At 47.1% G+C, this 15100-nt stretch overlaps 1 long non-coding RNA gene across 1 annotated transcript in view; it reads right to left on the minus strand.

Moving 5' to 3' along the window:
• The window catches only part of LOC144499586 (uncharacterized), a 46822-nt gene that overhangs the window by 10963 nt on the left and 20759 nt on the right, over window positions 1-15100 (minus strand). The window contains exon 2 of the long non-coding RNA XR_013498868.1: window positions 1554-1673. This is a non-coding gene — a long non-coding RNA (uncharacterized LOC144499586). The remainder of the gene's footprint in view (window positions 1-1553; window positions 1674-15100) is intronic.

Here is a 15100-nt window from a genome sequence, read left to right on the forward strand (position 1 = left end):
TGTCCCTCCTGAAACATCTGAAACCCGGCACTTGAAGTACCCAGTCCTGACCCTGAGATAACCAAGTCTCTGTAATGGCCACCACATCACACTTCCAAGCAGCGATCCACGCTCTGAGTTCATCCATTTTGTTCACTATACTCCTTGTGTTAAAATAAACACACGTCAACCCTTCGGTCTGAGAGCTCCCCTTCCCCTTCACCTGCCTATCCTCCCTCTCACACTGCCGACCAGCCCCTCTTACTTTTACTCTAACCTCCTCTCTCCCAGTCACCACATTTTGATTCCCACCCCCCAACCATTCTAGTTTAAACCGTCCCCAGTAACCTTAGCAAACCTTCCCGCCAGAATATTGGTCCCCCTGGGATTGAAGTGAAACCCGTCCGTTTTGTACAGGTCGCACCTGCCCCTCAAGAGGTCCCAATGATCCAGGAACCTGAATCCCTGCCCCCTGCTCCAATCCCTCAGCCACTCATTCATCTTCCACCTTATTCCGTTCCTTCCCTCACTGTCTCGTGGCACAGGTAGCAATCCTGAGATTACGACCTTCGTGTTCCGTTTACTTAACTTCCCACCTAACTCCCGATATTCTCTTTTCATAACCCCTTCCCCTTTCCTGCCTATGTCGGCAGTACCAGTATGCACCACAACCTCTGGCTCCTCTCCCTCCCACTTAAGGATTTCTTGAACCCTGTCGGAAACATCCTTGATCCCGGCTCCAGGGAGGCAAACCATCATCTGCGTTTCTCGACTTCTTCCACAGAAACGCCTGTCTGACCCCCTCACTGTGGAGTCCCCACTCGCCTTCCGACTCCTTTCCTTTCCTTTTTTTGCTACAGGGCTGGACTCCGCACAGGAGGCACGACCACTGCTGCTTCTCCCAAGTGGGCTGTCGCCCCCAACAGTACTCAAACAAGAGTACTTATTCTTAAGGGGCACAACCACTGGGGTACTCTGATCCACCTGACTCTTCTCTTTCCTAACTGTGACCCACTCGCCTGATCCTTGTGGCCCCGGTGTTACCACCTGTATATAACTCCTATCTATCACCTCCTTGTTTTCCATGACCAGATGAATGTCCTCGAGCTGCAGCTCCAGTTCCCTAACTCGGTCCCTTAGGAGCCACAGCTCAATACACCTCGCGCAGATATGTACCTCTGGGAGGTTAGGCGACTCCACGACCTCCCACATCCGGCACTGAGCACAGCAAGCTGGCTTCACATTCATATTTCCCTTTTTCCTCAGAATCCGCAGGGGAAGAAATAAGAGTTAAACGTTGCAGGGGGGGACCTACCCTGCCTCTGCCTGTTTACGCTGAAGCCCGCTGAGCCAAAGCCTTTCAGCTCTCACTCTGCTCCCTTCTCACTCCACTGCCCGCTCTCAACGTTGCCCACTGTATACTGCAGCTTGCTTTTTAAACCTCCTGCACGCTTAAAAAAAAACTAAATTCCTTCCCAGGTCGCCCCGCGGGCAGCCTACTTCCGCTTTTCAAATCTAAACTCCTAAAACGACAAACCCCGCGAAAAAGTCAGTAAAAATAATCAATTTCTTACCCCTTTAGCTGAACACACAAATCGCTCCTCTCTTCTTTGCTCCTGTCGAACTCCTCCCCTTTAATCTGTATAGGTTCCATGACTTGTTTGCCTTATTTCCGTAGATTCCATGCCAGTTTCCTTAGTAAATACAGATGCAAAAAACCCATTTAATATCTCCCCCATTTCTTTTGGTTCCATACATAGCCGACCACTCTGATCTTCAAGAGCACCAATTTTATCCCTTACTATCCTTTTGCTCTTAAAATACCTGTAGAAGCTCTCAGGATTATCCTTCACCTTATCTGCCAAAACAACCTCATGTCTTCTTTTAGTCCTCCTGATTTCTTTTTTAAGTAGTTTCTTGCCCTTTTTATACTCCTCAAGCATCTTATTTGCTCCCTATTGCCTTTACATGTCATACATCTCTCTCTTCTTTATCAGAGTTCCAATATCCCTCGAGAACCAAGGTTCCTTATTCTTATTCACTTTGCCAGATTGGCATTGCCCAGGTGCCAGGGTGGCACTGCTCAAGGGGCACATCCCTTGCCCTTGGCCTCCCTGGGGAGCTCTGTGGCCTCCAGTTCCAATGGCGAGGCGAAGTTGACTGCTCCCCTTTCATGGGGAGCATGTCTATTCCTCGCCGACACGAACCTTTCCTGGCGAGGTCATAATGGCAGTAGAACCCGGACGATTGAGCACTGGACTCGCTAAGCAGATGTTGAACAGCATTTAAATAAATTTAAATACATTAACTTGCTTCTCCTCCATTTCTGGCGAGAGGTTGACCGCGCCGGAAATCCGGCGCTCGTAAAATGGCACCGGGCGCGCAAACTGGTGGCAATCGCACTAATCACTTTACCCCCCACTGTACCGCGTCCAAAAACGGGCACAACGGGTAAAATCACCCCGTCAGGAACAACCTGGAGCCCCAGTTCTCCCTCCACCTTTTGCACTTTCTTCAACAGCATCTCCAGAGAGCACCTTCGACTGACAGCCAAGCAGCACAGCATCTCCAGCTCCTTGTATCTCGTGACACGTACCATCGGACTGACCAGACCCACCAGATCACCCGGTGAGATGACCCGAAGTCCAGAACCAGCCCTAGACGAGAGGGGAAGCCCAAATGGACAAACTGCAGATCCTGAAACATCAGCCAAAAAGACCGAGGAACAGCCTTATTGAACAGGTATTACCAGTCTTTTCAGACAAATAGTTTAAATGTAGTAATAGGGATCTTTGGATAGGGTGCAGCACACTGTTTACTCAGAGATTTAAGACTATTTACTGAAGAGTCCTGTAAAAAGAGTGATAGTTTTATAATTTAATTAAGTACAATAGTAGAGTCTGATAAATATTGGGCGGTATTTTACCATTTTTTGTGCAAGTGCTGGGCGGACTTGAAACATGGAGAATTTCAGATCTGTCTTTTGAGCTCGTTGTTCGCGTCCAATCCTCGTTGCAGAAGCCTGTGGGCAGGGATTAACATGCCCAAAACCCTGCAGCTTCAATCAGAGTCTCCAACTGCGCACGCACAAAAAACAAATAATGCTGCTCCCCTGCCAGATCCCTCCCGGGCCGGATAATGCCTCCCCCGGCCCTCACGGACATTGGAACCCCCCCCAACATTACTGACCCCCTTACTGCCCGCCACCCAGACAGATCACGCCCATCCCCCCAGTGATCGCAGACAGAGTGGCAGCGACTCCTCCCCCCCCCCCCCTCCTACCTTGGACCCTCCTGCACAAGGCCCCCATCTCCCCATGATCCCCATGACTCCGATCACTGTATGCCACCTCCCTCTCATCATAGAGGCACAGACCAACACGCACATCAGCACACCTGCAAGTGCTCACTTGCTTTCCCATCAAGCGAACAAGCAAACTGAATTTAACTTGCTGGAATACTCTCCCAAACTGTCTGCAGCTGATCTGCCCTAACAAGGCTCCAAAAAACCCCAAGGATGGACAGGCAGGCAGACAGTGCAGGAACAAGTGGCAAAGTCAGCGCCCAGATTCACTGAGGGCGACCTCAGCAGGTTGCTGAATGCTGCAGTGGCAAGGCAGGGCGCACTCTTCCCCCCAGCAGGACGCAAACCCAGGGGAGCTGACGGGAAAGCAGCCTGGGAGGCAGTTTCTGCCTCAGTGCCATGGCACTGGTCCCCAGAACTGCGAAGCAGTGTCACAAAAAGGTCAATGACCTCATCCGGGCAGCAAGGGTGAGTGGTTAACCCCATCTAACATCTTTCCCCAAATCGCCCCCAGATCCTCCTATCCCCAGCACCCTGCATGCTTCCAGCCCCTGACCCCAAAGCATCTCCTCCCTCCCCCCCACTCCTAAGAGTACCACTGCGCTTGCCCTCTGAGGACCACCACTTGATACTCTGCAGGAGTCACACCATCATTTATTTCATGGCTCCTATCTCCACAGGAGAAGAATGCCCATAACACTCATGAAAGGGCGGACAGGGAGTGGTGATCCTGATCTCCGGGTCCTCACCTCCTTCCTTCGAGGAGTGCGTGCTGGTGCTATCCAGAGAGGAGGACATCCGAGTTGCCAGTGTCAGCATGGACGGGCTGGAGTCGAGAAGTGAACACCTGCCAATCTTCCATTCAATTTAAGTCAATTATAGGGGGCATAGGTTTTGGGTGCAAGGGGCAAGATTTAAAGGAGCTGCATGAAGTATTTTTATTTACACAGAGGGAGGTGGGTGCCTGGGACTCGCTGCCGGGAGAGGTCGTGGAAGCAGATATGATCGTGACCTTTAAGAAATTTTGAAAAAAGTTTGACAAATACTTGAATGGGATGGGTATAGAGGCATATGGTCCCCGGAAGTGTTGGGAGTTACAATTCAGATGGCAACATGGTCGCTGCAGGCTTGGAGGGCCAAAGGGCTTGTTTCTGTGCTGTAATTTTCTTTATGCTTTGTTCTCCGTTCAATGGAGAAATGTGAATCAAGTTTTTTGAATCCCGGATTCCTCTCCTTCCCTTGCACTTACCTTGTGTACAGTATTGCAGGAGCAGATCCGGATGCTGCAGAGCCATCTGGAATTGAGGCCCCTACTACAGCTCCAGCCCATCCTGAGACTGACAGCTCCAAAGACTCCTTGGAGGAAGCGGGTGAAGGGACCTCCGAGGGTGGCACCTTTTTGGTGTAGCTTCCACTTCACAACTCACGATTCCAGATACTCTCACATCGGTGGGTCCAGTTAGTGTTGAAGTTTCTGGGTCACTCTCTGGTGAGCACGACACATCTGATAAGGTAAATCGGGTGAAAGAGGGAACGTTCAAGACCTCTGGCATGTGGGGGCCTGCTGGAAGTGAGGACTCAGCTGGCCCCAGGCTTCTCTCTCAGCTGCTGGAGATGCAGCAACAGAGCCAGGGAATGCAGGAGGCGCTGACAGCCACACTGGATGGACTGCGAGGCTGTTGGGAGGAATCTCAAAGCTTTCAGACGGACCAGCTATTGCCTGTCTTGCGTGGTCCCCAGGCCAACGCTGCAAGGGTGGCATCTGCGGTGGAAAGCCAAGGGCAGGGATTCCTCACCATGAGTGGCAGGCTCCAAGTGATGGCCGAGTTAGAACAGATTCCCAGAGGGCCACAGCTGAGGGATTCAATAGGCTTCTCGAGGTTCTGCGGCCCATGGCTGAGAGGTTCGAGAGCTTGCACAAGACCCAGCGGGACAGCACTGAGACACAGAGGGCAATGGCAGCAGCCCTTGAGAATGTGGCCCAGTCACAGAGGGTCATGGTTGAGGGACTGCAGAGCATGGCCCACTCTCAGAGGGCACTTGCTGCAGCCATTGACAGGTGGGCCCTCGACTCAGGTGGCCATCACAGAGAGCTCGACCACCATGGGCAGAACGTAGGTGGACTCCAGGTCTGGTAGGGCCAAGTGACGCCAGAGCTTCTGGAGCTCACTGCAGAAGCACCATTATCCCATGGAGTGACCCAGGGGCCCACAGGAACCCCAAGGGAGGAGGAAGGGCTGGAGCCTATTCCGGAGCCTTCCAGCCACGAGGCTGTGGCTGCACCTTCTGACTCCCCCCTTCCTGACACCGGGGCATCTCAGGGGCAGCGGGATGAAGAGGGTGTCACGGGTACATCCCAGACACCTGGAAGCCGGCCAGGCCTTCAAGGTCCAGGCCCTCCAGAGGATGCCCACCAAGCACATCACAGGCCATGGGGCAAGGTAGGCAGCTGGCCCCCTCCACTTCGGATGTACATTCTGGGGAGACACAAATACATCGTGGTAAGCCACGTAAGGTTAGGAAGTTGTAGTTGCACTGAGATGGCACAGGTGAAGAGCTGCACTGGTTACATAGATTTTTAAGTACCTTACAGTTTTCTGTTCACATGTTTTTCTGTTGGCACTTTTTATTTAGACACTTATTGTAAACAATAAATGTTTTTTCACCACCCACCTGTGACTAATTTGTCTCAGATTTGCTTTGAATGGGGATGCAGTTACCCTGACAGTCGCCGGTGGGATCCTTCATGTTGATGTCAACTGGGGAGGCCCCTCAATGCTGTGTCACTGAGAAAATGAAGCCATTGGTTCCCCAGAACCCACGAGCGATTCCCTCCCCTCCCCCACTCCACCCGCCCCGAGACTCCTGTATGGGGGTTCACTGATCCCTTACTCACTACACAGACGTGGGCCCAGGTGCCAGCATGCATATGGAGCTCAGGTAGGAGTCAGACTAATTTGCACCAGGGCATCATCATCATGGTGCTGAGCGAGTTGATGTCAACCTCCTGCCTGCCAAAGAAACTTGCTAACACAGCATACCCAGGCTCACCACTCTGGTGTTACAATGTTTCAGGAAACAGTAGGATTTGGGGGTGGGGGCAGAATGGAACCCACGAGCAGAAACACAGGCCCCTTGTAAGCGAAGCACCTGGTGATCAGGTCCTCCCTCATCGCCCTCGCATGTCTGAATCTTGCTGCCAGCCCTCCAGCGTCTGGGTGATGTTACTCGGTGTGGTCCTCCTCCTCTTCCTCCTCCTCTTCCTCCTCCTCTTCCTGCTGGGCAGCCTCCTCCCCAGCGACGCCCGGCGGGTCAGCCTCCACGTCTTCTTCTTCCAATAAGTCAACTCTCTGCTGCGCCAGGTTGTGAAGGACACAGCACACCACCACGATGGTGGAAGAAATCAGGGGGGCGCTGTATTGTAGGGCCCCGCCAGAGTGGTCCAGGCACTGGAACCGCATTTTCAGGAGCGCGATGCACCTCTATTATAGAGCGGGTGACAACATGGGCCTCATTACAGCAAGTGTCCACCTCAGTCTCAGGCCTCCGCACCAGTCATCAGTCAAGTCCAAAGCGGGTTACCAATGTCACCCATGAGCCATCCCTGCACCCTGGGCTCCTTCTCAAAGGCCTCCAGTATGTCTGAGCTCCTCAGAATAAAACTGTCATGCACGCTGCCGGGGTTTTTCGTGCAGACGTGCGTGATTTCATCTCGTCACAAACCAACTTAGGGAGTGGAACCCCTTTCTGTTGATGAATCGTCGTGGATTCCTGACCAGGGCCTTGAGGGCAACGTGGGTGCAGTCTATAGCCCCCTGCATATTGGGCATACCTGCAATGGCCACGAATCCTGCAGCCCAGGGTTCCCGCTGAGCCTGATCCAGGTGAAATTTGACATATTGGCCAACCCGGGCATAAGGGCATTCATGACCTCATTGACACAGGTATGGAGAGCTGATGGTGAAATGCTACATACAACTCCGCTGGGAGTCTGGAAGGAGCCCGTGGCACAACAGTTTAAAGCGGCTGTCAATTTGACAGCCACCGAGAGTGGATGTCCACCCTGCCCCAAGGTACCAGATCCTGCAACAAGTGGCACAGGTGTTGCACTGTCTCCTTTCAGAGCTGGAACGGTCGGTGGCACATGGTGTGCAACATTTGTTCAAACGACACTCATGTGCGGAATTACTGGGGTCTTTGAAAGCTATCCCGTTCGTTTCAGGCTGGGTCCTGATGTTCCTGGCTCCACAGTAGTAAAATAAAAATAATATTTGGTCCCTTTTGTGTAGGTGTTACCAATACGTTTTTGGTTAGTCTGCATTGCATGATGTAAATAGGGAGAGCATTGTCAGAGCATACTCCCAACTTAAGTTAAAATTTGCAACCAGAGTCTTGCAGCAGCGCACCATTCCTATTTTCATATTTGAACATACTTCGACTTCAAATTATTGGGCATGCTGTTTTCCCATTTACAGGTAGCTTAAAAATTGCATTCCGGAGAAAGGAGCAGTGATTGCCCCCATAATGTGAAGGAGATGCTGAAGCATATTATTAAAAACAAATGTACTTTCAATGAAATATTGCTTTTAATGAAAGTGTCCACTGTCTGATACATCTGTATAAAATCCACTTGTAAGAAATGAAAGTTGAATTATTTTATGCTTGAATTTAATTTCTCAGGAAAACGTATTGTAGAAAAATCTGTAATGGTCTGCTTTTATACTTTGCTAGAAATATGCACTTTTAGAGTGAACTTCTATGAATATTACAGTTGTTACTCTTAACGTTGCTTTTTAACAGCAAAGCACTAGCCTGGTAAACATTTACAATTATGTGCTGATTAAGAAGCAGTTTTAAATTAACTTATAAATTGACCACAGGAAGATAACTTCTATTTCTAATTCTTGTTGCATAATCACAAAGACTTAATGTAATCACATATAAATTACAACACCGAAACAGGCTATTTGGCCCAACTTTAGAATATGGCATGGCCGATATCAAAGGTGTCATTTACTGCCATCCCTCGTTCTGAGAAAGTGGTGATGGGTTTTCTTCCTGAACTGTTGCAGTCCCTGTAGTAAAGGGACTCCTCGGTGCTATTAAGTAGGAACAGGAAGTTTCGAGGATTTGGATCTAGTGACAATGAAAGAACGGTAATTCATATTTTCAAATGGTAGGTAAAATAACATTATAAAAGATATAGCGAGATTAACATGTAATTTAAAGGACCTTATCAGAGTAAAGGTAGAGAGCTTTTAATTTTAGAAAGCATGAACTTTGAGGAGATCTTTAAAATAATGACAGCATTAGTCTTGGCCCATATGAACAATAATTTGAGGTTGGTAGACTTTGGAGGACCAGATCACATAAATATTATTTGGGTAAGAAGTAGTTTAGATGTCAAGAGGTATTTTTCCCACTTATTGACCAATAGAACAAGTTATAATCCAGAAGACCAGGTGAAGGATAGAACTGAAGCCAATCTTTTACAAGCATTAATTTACAGAGATAAACGTTATACAGTTACCTCCTCAGCCAAAAACCACAGTTTCAGTCTGTTTCTTTCTATAGAGGCACAAATGAATTCCCCAGTTAATGTATACAGTTAAATACAATTAATATACAAGCTATTGTATGCTCCAATTGTTCAAAAAGGAATTGAAAGATTTTTTACTGTGGTCAAGTCTGTATTTCGGTGAATTTGTCTCCCAACCATAGATTGCTATTAAGATTTGAAGAGGTGGCATAATTGTTGATACATTAGTCATGGCTCACGATAGTCCAAAACCATCTTGATTCATGAACTGACCCCTTAGATTGGAAAACTTCCAATTTCACTCCATTATTTAGGAGAGTTAAACTAGGAAATTATAGGTCATCAGCCTAACGCTGTTTTAGAGAAGCTACTAAAATAGAATGAACAGAATCCTGACAGTCGAGTCTGCACCGACCACAATCCCACCCAGGACCTATTCCCGTAACCCCACGTATTTACCCTGCTAGTCCCCCTGACACTGAGTGTCAATTTAGCATGGCCAATCCACCTAATCTGCACATCTTTGGACTGTGGGAGGAAACTGGAGCACCCGGAGGAAACCCACACAGACACGAGGAGAATGTGCAAACTCCACACAGAGTGTGGAGGCCGGAATTGAACCCGGGTCCTTGGCTCTGTGAAGCAACAATGCTAACCGCTGTGCCATCCCCATCTGTTAATGGGGTAAGATGACAGAACATCTGGACAAATATCGATCTGATCAGGAAGGGCCAGCATGGAACTGCAAATGTTGAACAAACCTCGCAAATTTTTGAGAAGGTAACTGTCATGATAATTGAGTGATTGTTGTCGTGGACTCTAATATTAGGTACAATATGGTACACTCTGCTTCACAGGGTTCCCTGACCTGGGGTTTGAAAGTCAGAAAGTACAGGTAAGAAAAGTTGTAACAAGGCTTCAGATGCTTTGCAGTTGTGTGTTCATGTCTTGAAAATTAGTTCGTTTACAGCAATGATGTCGGTCATCCTGCATCATAAAAACAAGACGGGGGGTGTAATTTACCCGGCCCGCAATGCTGCTCGAGTAGCGCAGTGTGATGGGAAAAACCGGCGAGAAGATGCCGGTCACGACTTTCCAAGACTGTTTTGTATGGCACAATCAGTCTCGCGCCAGGATACGGTGCGAAGCTGATTACCCAATTGAAATTGACATTTGAATCGCATTAGTGAGCCCGTGACGACATTGTCTGGGCTTGCTCATGTTTCTGACTCTGCCGGGGGATGTTCCCATCAGTGGGGATTAAAGCTCAGGGCGGATCCAGTCTGCAGGCAGACCGATCGGGGGCGGGGGCAGGAGGCGGGGGCAGTGGCGGGGGAGGTGGGGAGAACCGCTGCTCTGTGATCAGTGGGGTGAGAGGGGGATGATCAGGGCTGGCCATGGTGGGCGGGGCTGGGGGGGTGCGATCAGGGCTGGTCATTGGGGAGGAGGTGTCGGGGCCGGCTATTGGGGGTGTTCTGGAAGCTAATGGGAGGCTGGCAGTTTGGGGGGCAGTGCGCATGTGCCAATCTCCCTACCGGGCCGCAATCCCCCGCCCCAGGCAGACTCTGTGAAGCATGGAGTGCTGGAAATTCAAACAACTAACTTAGCCCAAAAAACAGATGGGAAAATCTCCCGTTTTTACGCCCGTCGGGCATGTAGTTTTCTTTTGGGAAAATCGCCCCATGGTGTTGGAAGTGAACTAAAGACAAAATGGACGCTCTGAAAAGACAGACAGAGCTCAGTTTGGAGGGTAATCTTGCCGACAACTGGAGGAGATTCTAGCAGCGCTTCGACCTGTACCTCACAGCGACAGGCAGTAATATGAAACACTCGCAGGTACAGTTTTTTTCCTTTCTTCATGTCGTTGGGAAGAAGCCCTAGAAGTTTATAACACATTCACATTTGAAAGTAATAGAAAATGAAATTACTTGAAAGAAGTAATGGAAAAATTTAAAGCTTACTGCAGTCCTAAGAAAAACATCAGATGTGAAAGATACAATTTTTTTGTGTGCATGCACGGCAGTACGTAACGGAGTTGAGAAGACGAGCTAAATCCTGTGAATTTGGAGAGCTTGAACAATCACTCGTCTGAGATTAAAACATTTAAATGGAGTTGATGTGGAACAGACCATTATGTACATAGTTGTCCAGCCTACGGAAAGCAGTCCAAGAACTGTGATAAACGAAATCACTCTGCGAAGATGTGTAACTCAAAGAAAGTGCACTCGAGTGCAACTGATGTCACAGACACTGAAACTGAACCTTTGGTTCAGTAACAGCAAATTCTATAGACAAATGGAAGGTGGGTTTAAAAATTGTCAAAAATTTAACATAGAAGCAGCTGCTCCTCATAGTTGAAGGGTCAATAACAAAGGGGCATAATTTTAATGTGTGGGCAGGAGATTTAGAGGAAATTTGCGAAAAGCTTTTTCACTCAGAGGGTGGTAGGAGTTTGGAGTGCACAGCCTAGGAGGGTAGGAGAGGTGGGAAACTTCATAACCTTTAAAAAGTATGTGGATGAGCACTTGAAACGTCATAACATTCAAGGCTATGGGCCAAGCCCTGGAAAGTGGGATTAGTGTAGATTTAGTGTAGTTTCGTTGGTGCAAAGTTGATGGGCTGAAGGGCCCCTTCTATACTGCATGACTCCCAACAGGATGGTGAATTTCAAGCTTGACACAGGTGCACAAGCAAGTACCATTACCATAAGCTTTCATTGTAAGATAAGTAAAAAAAACAGCTAACTAAAACAAAAGTGAAGTTGTCTACCTACACAGGTGCAAAAGTTGCTGCAGAAGCCGAATGCACACTTCAAGTGAACTACACAAAATGGTCACAAGCACTTCCATTTATCGTAGTAAAAAATTATTCTTCGAATCAAAGCTGGTGAAAATCTGAAGCCAATCAAGAGAATAATGACTGCCACGTCTGCTGACACCCTGAGTAAGTTCAAAGTGTGTTCAAGGCGATTGGTTGCCTTAAGGGAGAACACACCATCAAGGTTGATTAAACCGTGATACCCAAAATACATCCCCTCAGGAAAGTACCAGTAATGCTGAGAGTTGGACAGAATGGAGAAGCTTCCCATCGTAAAGAAAATTGAAGAACCAACGAAGTGGGTAACCCACTTGTTGGGATTCAGCAGGTCTGTCTGGATCCCAGAGACCTAAATTGGGCAGTAGAAAGAGAGCATTATCAGTGCCCACAGTAGAAGAGATCATGTTTAAGCTTGCTGATGCTAAATACTGTTCAGTCTTGGATGCAAGTTCAGGGTTCTGGCTGGATGAACGCAGTTCCTTTCTCTGTATGTTCAATACACCCATACAGGCTACAGATTTTTATGTTTACCTTTTGGTGTTAATTCAGCTCCTGAGGTGTTCCATGGGACAGTGAAGCAGCTGTTTGAAGGGTTAGAGTGTGTAGAAACCTACACTGACAAATGTGCTGGTCTGGGGAGCTATACAAGAAGAACATAACCACAGAATGAGGTGGAGCTGAGAAGAGCAAGAGAAAGGAACTTCAAGTGGAAGAAGCAAAAGTGTGAAATAGCTCCCTTGGGACATGTGCTAACAAGTTAGGAACTGAAACCAGAGCAAAATTGAAGCAGTTGTGAAGTTCCCACCCACAACATGTAAGAAAGACTTGGAGAGGTTTTTAGACATGTTGATCTGTCTTGGAAAATACATTCCATAAATGTCAGACCTGACAGCACCTCACAGAGTTTCCACAAAATTATGTGGAGTGGCATGGGGAACAATGTCACCAAGAAGCTTTGATCAGTCTAAAGAAAACACTGACCCAGATACCAGTGTTAAAATATTACAATGTCAATCAACCAGTCAAGATATCAGCGGATATCTTGACAGGCTGATTGAAAATGTTCTGGGAGCTGTCCTCTTGCAAAATAAGACAGAAGTGGTGGTATGGTTCAAAGGCAATGACTGAAACAACAACATGATGCCCAAATAGAGAAATAAATACGAGCAATTGTGTTTGGCTCGGAACGTTTCCACCAGTTTATCCATGACAAAGACCTGGAGGTAGAGTCTGATCATAGGCCTTTGAAAACTATACTTAAAAGCTCCTGAACTGAAGCAAGAATCCAAAGGTTAATGCTGCATCTGCAGAAGCACCAGGTCTGATTTAAATACAAACCAGGCAAAGAAATGTACATCGCAGACAACCTGTCACATGCATATCTATCCATCACGGAAGAAAAGGACAAAGAAACGGAAGCGCATGTTCACATGCTGACAAAACACTGACCTGCGACTATAACCAAACTGGATGAGATCAGGGAAGCGACCAAGAATTACGTCACCCTTTGAAGATGGCAGTGACTTGTCCAAATTGGTTGACTCACAAGCCAGAGAAGAACCTCTTCTTCTGTACAAGAACTTTTGCGAGGAACTTCATGTAGCAGAAAAGATAGTAATTCCTGTCACACTGAGGAAAGAAATGGTGCAACACATACATGAAAGTTACCTCAGCATAGAAACATGCAAGAAAAGAACTCAACATGTAATGTATTGGCCTGGAATGGGAACACAAATTGGGGAAATGGTGAACCCTTGTGCCGTGTGCCAAAAGTACGCTAAATGACAACAAAAAGAACCACTTCAACCAAACACTGTTCGAGAAAGACCATGGCTGAAAATTGGAATGGACCTGTTCACATTTGACAACAGTTGAGTCCCTACTAGCTGTTGAGTATTACTGAGTTTTTAATTTATGCTGTTAAGAGGATAGTAAGAGCATCACTTTTTTTTTGCTCACCATGGCATACCTGAAGTGCTCATCTCATGTAACAGTGCACAATTCTCAGGCACTGAGTTTTGCAAATTTGCACAGGATTCAGAGTTTTGGCACAATACATCAAGTCCCAAATATCTACAATCCAATGAAATGGTGGAACCTATCATGCAGACCTTAAAACATCTGTTGAAGAAGGCAAAGGTAGACAAAAGAGACCTCTACCTATTGAATTGAACATGGGAGAGACACTGAGGATTCTGCAGGAAGGGATCTGGAATCCTGCCGTTGTCACAGGAATCACAGACCAAGGTCTTGCACAGCGGAGACTCCAAATGGACAGCAGTATAGGAGAAACTGGAAATTCCGATGGACAACAAAAGAAATGTGACCCTGCTCTGAACCAGTAAGTGTAGCGAAAGATCAAGAAGCAGAATCCACCGGTGAAGCAATAGATAACCAGACAAAGCCTGAGACTCCTGAAAAATACCTCAGAACATCCAGTGAAAGAATTGTGTACCACAGAGATATTGAGATGAATAAAAGATCAAACAGACTGATCAAAACACTGTGAAAGAATAAATAAGAGATTCTGTGTACACGAGTCGGCAGTATTCACAATCTATTTTGTTTTAACAGAGACTCGCCAGAAGTGCTTCTGGTTTATAAAAAGGAAATATTATGATAATATGTGGATTATGGTTGTGGACTCAAGTATTAGGTACAATATGGTACACTCTACAGATCAGGTAACATATGTGAGGGAAGGTTGCAACAAGGCTGTAAATGCCTTGTCATTGTGTGTTCATGTTCTGAAAATGTTATTAATAAAATTGGTATCAGTCATCCTGCGTCATAAAAACAAGACAGTAACAAATGTAAGAATGGAATACCAGTGGATTTTATTTATTTCAACAAGTTTGCAACAAGATCCTCATAAAAAGATCATTAACAAAACTGAGAAAGCATGGATTGGTAACAATTTATTGGCTTGAATAGGGAGTTTGTTGGGAGTAGGAGACAGGGATAGGGATAACGGCTATGTATTCTGATTGGGAGGATGTGATCAGAGGGGCTGGATTTTATGACCCCGCCAATAATATGCTCATCCATCACACACTCTGAATAAAGAGTTACACACATCACCCTATTTTGCAGTCCCAGCAGCACTCACTACTGAGCACTCAGCACTAGAGCTGTCGGCCAAGATTGGACTGCAGCGGAAGCTCTCATGGAGGCAACTTATTTGTACTGAGGAGCGGAAGTCCGACTCTCATCTTGTTGAGGATGCTCAGAGTGAGTTGTGGCTGTGGAACAAGCCTGGTTTAAAGTTGGTAGATTTGCAGGGAACAACTTCCAGAGTGATGAACTAAACACCCTCCCCCCACTGTAAAATCCAGTCCATGGTGGGGGATTTGTGCTGGGGCCTCAGATTTTCAATGGGAACTGAAAATGTAGATTTGCTGGCAGTACTGAGTTAGATGAAACATTAGATTATGTAAATAGGAGCAGAAAGTTGCAAGAATA

Source organism: Mustelus asterias, chromosome 10 (genome assembly GCF_964213995.1).
Source record: "Mustelus asterias chromosome 10, sMusAst1.hap1.1, whole genome shotgun sequence".
Taxonomy (NCBI): Eukaryota; Metazoa; Chordata; class Chondrichthyes; order Carcharhiniformes; family Triakidae; genus Mustelus; species Mustelus asterias.